Below are 12,832 nucleotides of genomic sequence, written 5' to 3'. Positions count from 1 at the left end.
TTATTACTTAGTTTAATGAATTGTTACTTAGTTTAATGAATTAATACTTAGTTTAATGAATTATTACTTAGTTTAATGAATTATTACTTAGTTTAATGAATTATTCCTTAGTTTAATGAATTATTACTTAGTTTAATGAATTATTACTTAGTTTAATGAATTATTACTTAGTTTTATGAATTATTACTTAGTTTAATGAATTATTACTTAGTTTAATGAATTATTACTTAGTTAATGAATTATTACTTAGTTTAATGAATTATTACTTAGTTAATGAATTATTACTTAGTTTAATGAATTATTACTTAGTTTTATGAATTATTACTTAGTTAATGAATTATTACTTAGTTTAATGAATTATTACTTAGTTAATGAATTATTACTTAGTTTAATGGATTATTACTTAGTTAATGAATTATTACTAAGTTTAATGAATTATTACTTAGTTAATGAATTATTACTTAGTTTAATGAATTATTACTTAGTGTAATGAATTATTACTTAGTGTAATGAATTATTACTTAGTTTAATGAATTATTACTTAGTTAATGAATTATTACTTAGTTTAATGAATTATTACTTAGTTTAATGAATTATTACTTAGTTTAATGAATTATTACTTAGTGTAATGAATTATTACTTAGTGTAATGAATTATTACTTAGTGTAATGAATTATTACTTAGTTTAATGAATTATTACTTAGTTAATGAATTATTACTTAGTTTAATGAATTATTACTTAGTTTAATGAATTATTACTTAGTGTAATGAATTATTACTTAGTGTAATGAATTATTACTTAGTTTAATGAATTATTACTTAGTTTAATAAATTATTACTTAGTTTAATGAATTGTTACTTAGTTTAATGAATGATTACTTAGTTTAATGAATTATTCCTTAGTTTAATGAATTATTACTTAGTTTAATGAATTATTACTTAGTTTAATGAATTATTACTTAGTTTTATGAATTATTACTTAGTTTAATGAATTATTACTTAGTTTAATGAATTATTACTTAGTTTAATGAATTATTACTTAGTTTAATGAATTATTACTTAGTGTAATGAATTATTACTTAGTGTAATGAATTATTACTTAGTTTAATGAATTATTACTTAGTTAATGAATTATTACTTAGTTTAATGAATTATTACTTAGTTAATGAATTATTACTTAGTTTAATGAATTATTACTTAGTGTAATGAATTATTACTTAGTTTAATGAATTATTACTTAGTGTAATGAGTTATTACTTAGTGTAATGAATTATTACTTAGTTTAATGAATTATTACTTAGTTTAATAAATTATTACTTAGTTTAATGAATTGTTACTTAGTTTAATGAATTATTACTTAGTTTAATGAATTATTCCTTAGTTTAATGAATTATTACTTAGTTTAATGAATTATTACTTAGTTTAATGAATTATTACTTAGTTTTATGAATTATTACTCAGTGTAATGAATTATTACTTAGTGTAATGAATTATTACTTAGTTTAATGAATTATTACTTAGTTTTATAGATTTATTAGATTATAGAGAGATTCTGTTGTATAGTTATAACACCAGGTAAGTCTACTGATGAATAAAGACTCATTTTAACCAAGTTTAAAAATTTAAATATTTTGGTCATTCTAAGAGGTAGTATACCTTTAAAATCTTAACATCTTTAAACTTCTGAATGAAATAATCATGCAGGTACTTGTTAACTAATAACAAGAAATCTCATTGTTTAATCATAGGAAATATTGAATCTCAAAAGGCATTGTTTTAACTCTAAAACTGTGATGTGATATCCCAAAAACTGTGATGTGATATCCCAAAAACTGTGATGTGATATCGCAAAAACTGTGATGTGATATCGCTGAAACTGTGATGCTAAACTGCTAAAGTTGAACCATGCAAAAAAGATACTTCATGCAAAATTAGAAAGTTTTTAACAACATGAAAAACTCTAGCAACAACATTGATCCTAAACTAAAAAATAATAATCCACAATATTTAGATAACATAAAACATTTTAATTACGTTTAACCCTCAGATTATCTACTGACCAATTTCTTAATAAATTTAAAGATATACTACCACTTAGAATGACCAAAATATTGAAATTTTTAAACTTGGTTAAAATCAGTCTTTATTCATCAGTTAGACTTACCTGGTGTTATAACTATACAAAAGAATCTCTCTATAACCTAATAAATCCAAAATAATTTTGAAACATGTTTAGAAGTGTATTTCAATAATTATTTAGTTTAATAGATATATCATGTTATATAGAGATTCTATTGTTTATTTATGACACCTGGTAAGTCTAACTGATAAATATATACTGTTATTGACCAAGTTTGAGATTTTAAATTTAATGTTCATTCTACGTGGTAGTATAACTTTAAATAAAAGACCTAACTTTCGTTCCGTTTTTTTTTCTATTAGCTAATATAGTCACTTCAGTTAGGGTCTTAAGACTGGCCTTCTTGAACATTCATCAGTTTGATGACTGTCAGCCAATCAAATTCCTGCTCTATCCAACACTGTTATTTTGTGACGGGAATAACAGGTGTATTCTGAGAATCATTAGATACTGAATTCGTATTTTGTGTCACAAAATCTCAGTGTTAGAGAGGGCAGGTACAATATTTGGGTTGTTGGACACCATATCCTGCCTTTAACACATAACTTGTTCTCATCTTGATGACACTTGGTATTGTCAGCTATCACAGGTCTGATGAAGTACAATCTAATCAAAATTAGACCACAATTGTGTTTCCTTATCATTTTTATTGTCTGTCTCCATTATAATCTAACAAGATTTATACCAAGGTTGTGTACTGTTTCAAGCTATTTATAGCAGACAATCATGCACCACTCTCTAGCCAATCAGAATCACTGTTACAAGTGAGTATCGTCAGTCTCATAATCTCATTGGTCATATCATTCTACTTTAGGTTTCTCTATCCCACAATTCATAGTCGATATTTAGACACAGATTCTACATGACGCGCTGTGATTGGTTGAAATGATCTCAACAGAACGCACCCTAGGTATAAATCTTGTTAGATTACAATGGAGACCAGCGAAGAATAATGACCAAACAAAATTATAATCTAATTCTAATTATATTGGATGAAGTCAGAATAATCCAGGTATTTTACACCAGGCACGAGAGAAACACCAGGCACGAGAGAAACACCAGGCACGATAGAAACACCAGGCAGGAGAGAAACACCAGGCACGACATTAAACATGGAGAGAAAATGAATGAAACAGAAGACATTGAATAAAATATTCTATTGGTTTCAAATAAAAAGATTAACATAAAGATATGAGGGGTTTGAATAACAGTCAGTTAAAACACATTAAAACTGGATTATCTTTCTTGAATTGACCTGGTTTAGAAATATGGCTGTATTTAGACTTGGAACATCTAAATCAAGTCTAATTCTTTTTGGAAAATAATGCTTTGAAAACATTCTATTGGGGAGTTATGTTTGAAAGTTTCAAAGCTACAAAAAAAAGAAATGTTTTATATGGAAATTTTATAAGGTAAGAAATTGGTGGCAGTGTGAGCTAAAAATAGAAAGTGACCTTAATTAAAGTTATACTATCTCTTAGGATGACCACAAAATAGAACTTTTTAAACTAATAAATCCAAAATAATTTTGAAAAATGTTTAGAAGTGTATTTCAATAATTATTTAGTTTAATAGATATATCATGTTATATAGAGATTCTATTGTTTAATCATGACACCTGGTAAGTCTAACTGATAAATATATACTCTTATTAACCAAGTTTGAGATTTTAAATTGTTCATTCTAAGAGGTAGTATAACTTTAAAGGGAATTTCTCTCATATTTAGCCTAATTTATTAAATTATGTTTGAATAGGTCTGAGTTGGGAAAGTTAAGACCAGTAACAATATAAAAAGTAATTAGAGACAGACAGAGTTTGTGCTACAGCCAGGACAATGATAGATCTAAGATGAAATAAAAGTCTATAACAGAATGAGCCCCAAGTACCAGTGTAAGTAAGTTGATAGATGTACCCAGCCATATTCCACTACCAGCTATGTCAAGAACTACAATCTAGCTAAATACCCAGAATTAATAATGCTAGGGACAGACCAGTGTATTTTATCACTTGATCAAATCAATTAAAATACTCAGTGAATTTTTACACTTGATCACGAAGATGACAGGTAGCGAATATTTTATAGCTTATCTCACTCCGTGGAATTTTGTCATCGCATTTTTTCATCCGATTACGAAGATGAAACATAGCCAATATTTTAGAGTGGAATTTTGCCACAGAGTTTTGTTCGTCTGATCACGAATGGGCACACATAGTGAATATATTTTATTATTACTCGGTGGAATTTTGTCGTAAATCACAAGATAGCTACACAATGGCGAAGGCAGCCATTCTGACAGCACATGATATCAGAATCAGATCTGATTGGTTTAAAAACTTTCGATTGCCGGAAAAAATATGCCAGAAACAGGCAGATGTGCGAATAAAATCGGAGGCAGAAATAATCGGCCGATAATATCTACCATTTTTTATGAAGGCGAATCATACAGGCGTAAAAATCTCGTCATTGGTTGAGGACAAGAGCAAATTTTAAAACTTGTCGCAATCGGGCAATACAATACAATCATCTGTCCCCAGCATAACATTAGCATTTTAAAAGAGCAAATATAATATTAAAAAAACAACGTAAGAACATGTTGGCTAAAAATTCCCTTTTTTCCACAAAAACATGAGATATATATTAAAACAATAAACTGATGTTTTATAATAACTACTATCAAAATATGATTTCAATTCCACCAACATAGAGTCTAGAACTGTCTGATATAGTTACAATTATATTACAATTTCCTTTCCTTATTATTATTATTGTCAGTCTCTATTGTAATCTAACAACATTTATACCAAGGTTGTGTACTGGTGACAGGCTATTTATAGCAGACCATCACATGTTACTCTCCAACCAATCAGAACCACTTTTACAAGTATTCTCATTGGTCATATCATATCACTCTACTTTAGGTTTCTCTATCCCACAATTCATAGTCGATATTTAGACTCTGCATAACATGTTGTGATTGGTTAAAATATATGCCAACAGTACACAACCTTGGTATAAATCTTGTTAGATTACAATGGAGACAGAGGAAAAACAAAAAGATACGAAATTGTAAGTTAATTTTAACTCAAAACATTTTAATAGCAGAAATGATAAAATTGGTCAGTTGATTGATTTAATCTGTTAATTAACAATTAATAATAATAAACTAATTAAAAATCCTCTATATTATATATGTATCATTATTTTCCTGCTAATATAAAATTAACTCTGTACACGTCAATATTTACAATTACATCATTTTTACACAAAATTCCCTGATCTTTTTCACAATTTCCTCGCAATTTTCACAAATTTGCAATTATCATCATATTATCTATGGCTAAGAACAAATCAAAAGGGCTAATTAACAGTTTGAGAGTTTGGACTTTAGTCACCAAGATTTGTCATTCAGACCCCAACGTTTTACTAAAGTGCGTACATTTCTGCAGTTACATTTGACTCCTGTAACAAATCTTACGATTATCTTACTACACATTTCTCTTTATTACAATCAGCTAGTTTTATTTAATTGTTGCCTAACCCCATGCCAGACTTTGAATGGCTGATAAATAATAATATCTATCTACTGACAATATTTTTGAGATATTTCTCTATCTTCGTCTAAAAAGAGGTTTTTTAAATTTTTTATGTGTATCAAGGACACTGATAGTATCAATTTACACCATTCTAATTTTCAATCAGATGTCTGTGGTTCCTGTAATTTCACTAAAACTAAGTGTTTGATGATGTCACTAATCACAAAATGCGCTATATAACATAAGATCATTTGCGATTAATGATGGAATTTCAGGAACACCAGATATCTGATGTAAAATTAGAATGGTGTAAATGATGATATCAATCTGATATACATAATAAATTTAGAAAACCACTCCTAATCTGAAAAGAAAGAGGTTATTTTTATTGATAGCTTGAATTGAACTATTATAATTTATTTCTCTACAAAATGATATTTTTTTGGATTTATTTATTAAAAAAAAAACAAAGAAAGAACAATCCTAGACTGATAGGTGAACAATATGTAGATTGATTCTAATTATTTTGTTTGGTGAAAGGTAAAAATTGGGGAGGGTGACAGAGATTCCACATTTAGATGGTTTTTATCAACTTCAGTTTAAACAAAAAACTTTATAAATGTACAAAGTCAAACCTCAATCTAATTTAATATTAGATTACAATTTTGTTTTGTTATTTTTTGTCATTCTCCATTGTGATCTAACAAGATTTATACCGAGGTTGTGTACTGTTGACGTTCATTTCAACCAATCACAGCGTGTCATGCAGAATTCTTCTCTAAATATCAACTATGAATTGTGGGATAGCAAAACCCAATTAAAAGGTTATGGCCAATGAGATTATAAGACTGCCTGAAACGTCATCAGTACACAACTTTAGTAAAAATCTTGTTAGATTACAACGGAGATCGACAATAAAAATAATAAGGAAACAAACTTGTAATTTAATTAGATTGATCTAACCTAGAATGAAACCGGTGATTTTGATTGCTGGTGTCACTAGTGGTTATAATAATATGTTACTCTACAGGCTGGTAGGCACAGGGAGAGAGGGGAGGGGGGGATATATTACTTGCCCCTCCCCCCAAACAATTTGGTTATTCACAATTCTTTTGATATTTAAAACTTATAACTATGTTAAAAATATTATTTACAGTCTAAATAATTCTACCTTCACCTGACTCAAACCATGCTGGCTTGACTGGTAAATATGATTGAATCAACATCCCTTGTATTGTTTATATAAAAAGGGAAAATAAACTACCAACTCTCCAACAAGAAAAAGATAAAAATAGAGAAAGATGTAAAAAGCTCTAGCCTTCTAAAATAAAGTACAGTGAAACTGAAATTAACAATAAAAGTGTGACATCTATTCAAAATTAGACAAAACTTTCATTTCGTTTATCATTAACTTATATCTATAATATAGCCACTTCTGTTAGGGTCTTAAGACTGGCCTCTTGAACATTCGTAAGTTTATTGATACCACCAGCCAATCAAATTCCTGTTCTCTCCAACTATGTGATTTTGTGATGTGAAAAAAAGGTATATTCTGAGAAATATTAGACACTGAATGTATCTATTGTTCATCTTTAGACCATGCTTACTCTTTTTAAAACACCTGATGGCACTTCTCCTGCATTTTTTGAGATTTTGACTGACGGATTTTAAATTAGACCGTAACTGAAGTGGCTCTATTAAAAATAAAAGCTAATAAAAAAATTAAAAAAAACGAATGTTTGGACTAATTTAAATTCTACTGGACATTTTTTGACAACAAAACAAACTGAAGCAGCTGTAATTTTAGCTGTAAATTTAGCTGTAATTTTAGCTGGTAAGGAACAACCTTGTTGAGGAAAGAGATGTAGCAAGTTATTCAAGAAGAGCCATTATAAAGCTGCTTACTGGTTTTACTGGTGGTATTCGTACCAGGAGCATTATGTTGTATTTCCTGTTCAAAAAACTTCTTTTTATCTGTAAAATTTACAGCCTCTCTTTCATGTTTCTGAAAAACATAACATTAAATTTTATACATAACAATGATCAGTCGTAAAAATATTAGTCAGACAGGACTGGTAAATACAGCTTGTCTTGTCAGACAGGACTGATAAATACAGCTTGTCTTGTCAGACAGGACTGGTAAATACAGCTTGTCTTGTCAAGACAGGACTGGTAAATACAGCTTGTCTTGTCAAAACAGGACTGGTAAATACAGCTTGTCTTGTCAGACAGGACTGGTAAATACAGCTTGTCTTGTCAGACAGGACTGGTAAATACAGCTTGTCTTGTCAGACAGGACTAGTAAATACAGCTTGTCAGACAGGACTGGTAAATACAGCTTGTCTTGTCAAAACAGGACTGGTAAATACAGCTTGTCTTGTCAGACAGGACTGGTAAATACAGCTTGTCTTGTCAAGACAGGACTGGTAAATACATCTGTCTTGTCAAAACAGGACTGGTAAATACAGCTTGTCTTGTCAGACAGGACTGGTAAATACAGTTTGTCTTGTCAGACAGGACTGGTAAATACAGCTAGTCTTGTCAGACAGGACTGGTAAATACAGCTAGTCTTGTCAGACAGGACTGGTAAATACAGCTTGTCTTGTCAGACAGGACTGGTAAGTACATCTTGTCTTGTCAGACAGGACTGGTAAATACAGCCTGTCTTGTCAAGACAGGACTGGTAAATACAGCTTGTCTTGAATATGAAGAAATAAATGAATGAATGAAAGAATGAAATGAGAGAATGAATGGATGAATATAATGAAATTAAATGAATAAAAACCACTTGATGAGTCAACCAACTGAATAGAAACTGGGGAAACAAAGGAAATAAACCTGACATAATAACACCAGGCAGAATAAATAAACCAATCAATAATAGAAGACAGTGACATAACAAGATCAATAGGGGTTGGGTACTTAAATAGATTGACTCCACCCTCAGTCCCCCCCTCCCCCTGGGAATTTTATTAGAGTACTAGGAATCATATTATTTACAGATACGATTACAAAAAATATAAAATAAATGTTAACAGAAAGTTAAAAACACATTTTAAGGAGGTTTTCTAAATTTTTGTATGTATATCAGGGACACTGATAGCATCAATTTATATCATTCTAATTTTACATCAGATGTCTGTGATTCCTGCAATTCTACTAAAAATAAGTGTTTGATGATGTCACTAATCACAAAATATGCTTGTATCACACACGCGATAAGTTTTAATGGAATTGCAGGAATTGATGTCTGAATGAAAATTAGAATGGTACAAATTGATGCTATCAGAGTTCCTGCTTTACATTAATGTTTTAAGAAAACCACTTTACAATCTCATACCTGCATGTTTAAAGAATTAAGAAGACGTGAAATATCAGGGAGATTGTAGAGAAAACTTGATCACACACGATATTTCTCCTCAAACAGACAATAAAACTCCAAATACTGATGCAATTGGTAAAATTCATAAATTTGGCAATTTATTCCAATAACTGAGTGAAAACACTGTGAAATATTCCACCACAGAACAAGTTTAGAAGAAGAATTGTCAGAATACTTATACACTTAAAATTCCTGCTAATTCTGAACCTAATTTATTTGCAGTTTAGCTCCAGGCCTTGCAGACATGGAACTCCTTTGTCCTGGGTCATTGACTGGAACTAGTTTCAATAACTAGCAGACGTGAGTGTGAGTGCGTATGAATACACAGTGTGTAGAATTATTGATTTTTCCAGTGGTGCTATGTTACAACAAGTTCCTGGTAATATTTAACATGGTTATGATGTCATAGGACTAGACAAGTAGGTTATAATCAGTAACAGTGACAGTATTTAATATCTTATTAACCAGTCCTGTCTGACATGTTATAATACTAGACAAGTAGATTATAATCAGTAACAGTGACAGTATTCAATCTCTTATTAACCAGTCCTGTCTGACATGTTATAATACTAGACAAGTAGATTATAATCAGTAACAGTGACAGTATTTAATATCTTATTAACCAGTCCTGTCTGACATGTTATAATACTAGACAAGTAGATTATAATCAGTAACAGTGACAGTATTCAATATCTTATTAACCAGTCCTGTCTGACATGTTATAATACTAGACAAGTAGATTATAATCACTAACAGTGACAGTATTCAATCTCTTATTAACCAGTCCTGTCTGACAAGTTATAATACTAGACAAGTAGATTATAATCAGTAACAGTGACAGTATTTAATATCTTATTAACCAGTCCTGTCTGACATGTTATAATACTAGACAAGTAGATTATAATCACTAACAGTGACAGTATTCAATCTCTTATTAACCAGTCCTGTCTGACATGTTATAATACTAGACAAGTAGATTATAATCAGTAACAGTGACAGTATTTAATATCTTATTAACCAGTCCTGTCTATCATGTTATAATACTAGACAAGTAGATTATAATCAGTAACAGTGACAGTATTCAATCTCTTATTAACCAGTCCTGTCTGACATGTTATAATACTAGACAAGTAGATGATTTTAAAACAAGGTATAAATTATAAATGAAAGTGATTTACCAGGGATGCTATTCTTGTATTAACCAGTCATGTCTGACAATATTGAATGAGAAGTCTGAACAGATGTTGATAAGGAATATTGATTGTCATTAATTTCTATAATGTTTGATTGATGCTGAAAATAGCACATGACCTATTGACCTCTAACAGCTATAATAGTCATCATTCAGACAACTACTCAGTCAATTATTTCAACCACTTGTATCCCTTTTCAAATTGAAATACAGTACGTTACAATCTGATCAACTACAATCTTAATTTCCATTTCTCTCAATTAAAGTTATACTACCTCTTAGAATGGACATAAAATTTATAATCTCAAACTTGGTCAATAAGAGTATATATTTATCAGTTAGACTTACCAGGTGTCATAACTAAACAATAGAATCTCTATATAACATGATATATCTTTTGAACTAAATCATTTTTTGGGCGCCCCTCCCCCCAACATTTTTTAAAAAGTAAGAACATAATACTGCCCTTAGTATAACCATTTTATATCAACCTTTTAGATACTTTATTTGGTTTTTCTTTTTTTAATTTTGTATTATTTTCTTGGAGTGAGGCCTCCCTTAGCGTTGGCATTTCTGAGAAACATTAGGTGGGGAGACGGCCGAGCATCTGTTCCTTAGGGTGGAGGCCCGTAGACTGTGTACAACCAGTTGTTGGGCCACTGGCTTTATAACTATTATTTAATAAAGATTACTATATCTTTGAATATGTCAAAATTTATCCAGTTTATATTTTTAATTTAGGTTTGTTAGATTTTAGTACTACTAATTTGTAATCAGTTATTTTACATCACCAACGTACATACCAAACTACAGATTGATCATACATAGAAATAACATAGTTCACAACCATTTTAAATCACTATCTTGATTTTTTAAAAAGGTTATAATATTTCAACAAAACCTTCAAATTATATTTTAAAGTCAGTTCTAAATCTTTCAATGTAACTTGAAGGTTTTGTTGAAATGTTAGATATTTGAAGTATTAAGTCATAAGCTAGTATAATATTATAAACTATCAATATAACTACAACTAACTATAGAGAAGAGAGAATATCATTACAGCAATTTCTTTCTCAATCTAATTTAAATTAGATCACAATTTCCTTTCCTTATTATTTTTCATTTTACATTGAAATCTAACAGGATTTATACCAAGGTTGTGTACTGGTGATGTTCACTTCAACCAATCACAGCACGCCATTTAGAACCTGTGTCTAAATATCAACTATGAATTGTGGGAAAGCGAAACCTAAAGTAGAATGATATGATATGACCAATGAGATTATGAGACTGACGATATTCACTTGTAACAGTGATTCTGATTGGTTGGAGAGTGGTGTGTGATTGTCTGCTATAAATAGCTAGAAACATCACCAGTACACAACCTTGGTATAAATCTTGTTAGATTACAATGGAGACCAACAACAAAATAATCAGGAAACGAAATTGTAATTTTATCTTAATTATTTTGTACCAAGCAAAACTTTATTTTCTTATTATGAAATGTTTAAAAACTTTCATCAAAATTATAATTACTAAATAGTTACTGTTTGAATCAATATTAAAGATTGTAAAGAGGTTTTCTAAATTATATGTATATCAGAGACACTGATAGTATCAATTTACATCATTCTAATTTTCAATCAGACGTCTGTGGTTCTTGTTAAAGAGATTGTAAAGAGGTTTTCTAAATTTTATGTGTATCAGAGACACTGATAGTATCAATTTACATCATTCTAATTTTACATCGGACGTCTGTAGTTGATGCAATTCTACTAAATCTAAGTGTTTCATGACGTCACTAATCACGAAGGGCCTTATTTTGCTATTAGTGACAACATCAAACACTTACATTTAGTAGAATTGCAGGAACCACAGACGTCTGATTGAAAATTGGATTGGTACAAATTGACGCTACACATATAAAAATTTAAAAAATGCAGCCATTATGAGTGGGTATAAAATACAATAGAAGCTGAAATTAAATGTCTAGAGATAGAGAGGAGGCTGTTTGATTGGTGAGTTCCAGACTTTCAGGAATCAACAGAACTTTTAATCAATAAAACAAGTTCAATGAGTGCCGAAAAATAGTAGGTGCAGACGGAATTTAAAATGGCGTTACTAATATTTTGAATGTGACATATCAGCTTTCAAACCAATCAATTAAAGGGACAGGTGCATCATTTTGGGGTGTTGATTTGAGTCTTGAATATATGTAAATAGTCTTCAGAAGTACTAGAAATGTACCAAAATCGTATAATTCCTTTAAAAATACCTCAAACTATGAATTTTACTCACTATTTCTATAGATATCTTTTCTATAAATCACAGAGTATCTTAAATTGATGAGTCGTCTTTTTAACATTCAAACCCAGATAATTCTAGACACACATGGATTTGAAGACTCAAATTTCAATGGTGAGCTAGAAAATTCCTGTTTTTTAGACTAGAGTATGATTGGTCAAAATAATGGCGCACCTGTCCCTTTAAGGGCCTGTTCAGAACTCGACAATCAAGCGCCACCTATGATTTTACAAAGAAAGCTTCCCAATCACCAACAAAAAGTAAAAATTAGGAATAATT

Source organism: Lottia gigantea (genome assembly GCF_000327385.1).
Source record: "Lottia gigantea unplaced genomic scaffold LOTGIsca_214, whole genome shotgun sequence".
In the NCBI taxonomy this organism is placed as follows: Eukaryota; Metazoa; Mollusca; class Gastropoda; family Lottiidae; genus Lottia; species Lottia gigantea.
Note: the sequence above shows the minus strand (reverse complement) of the source record.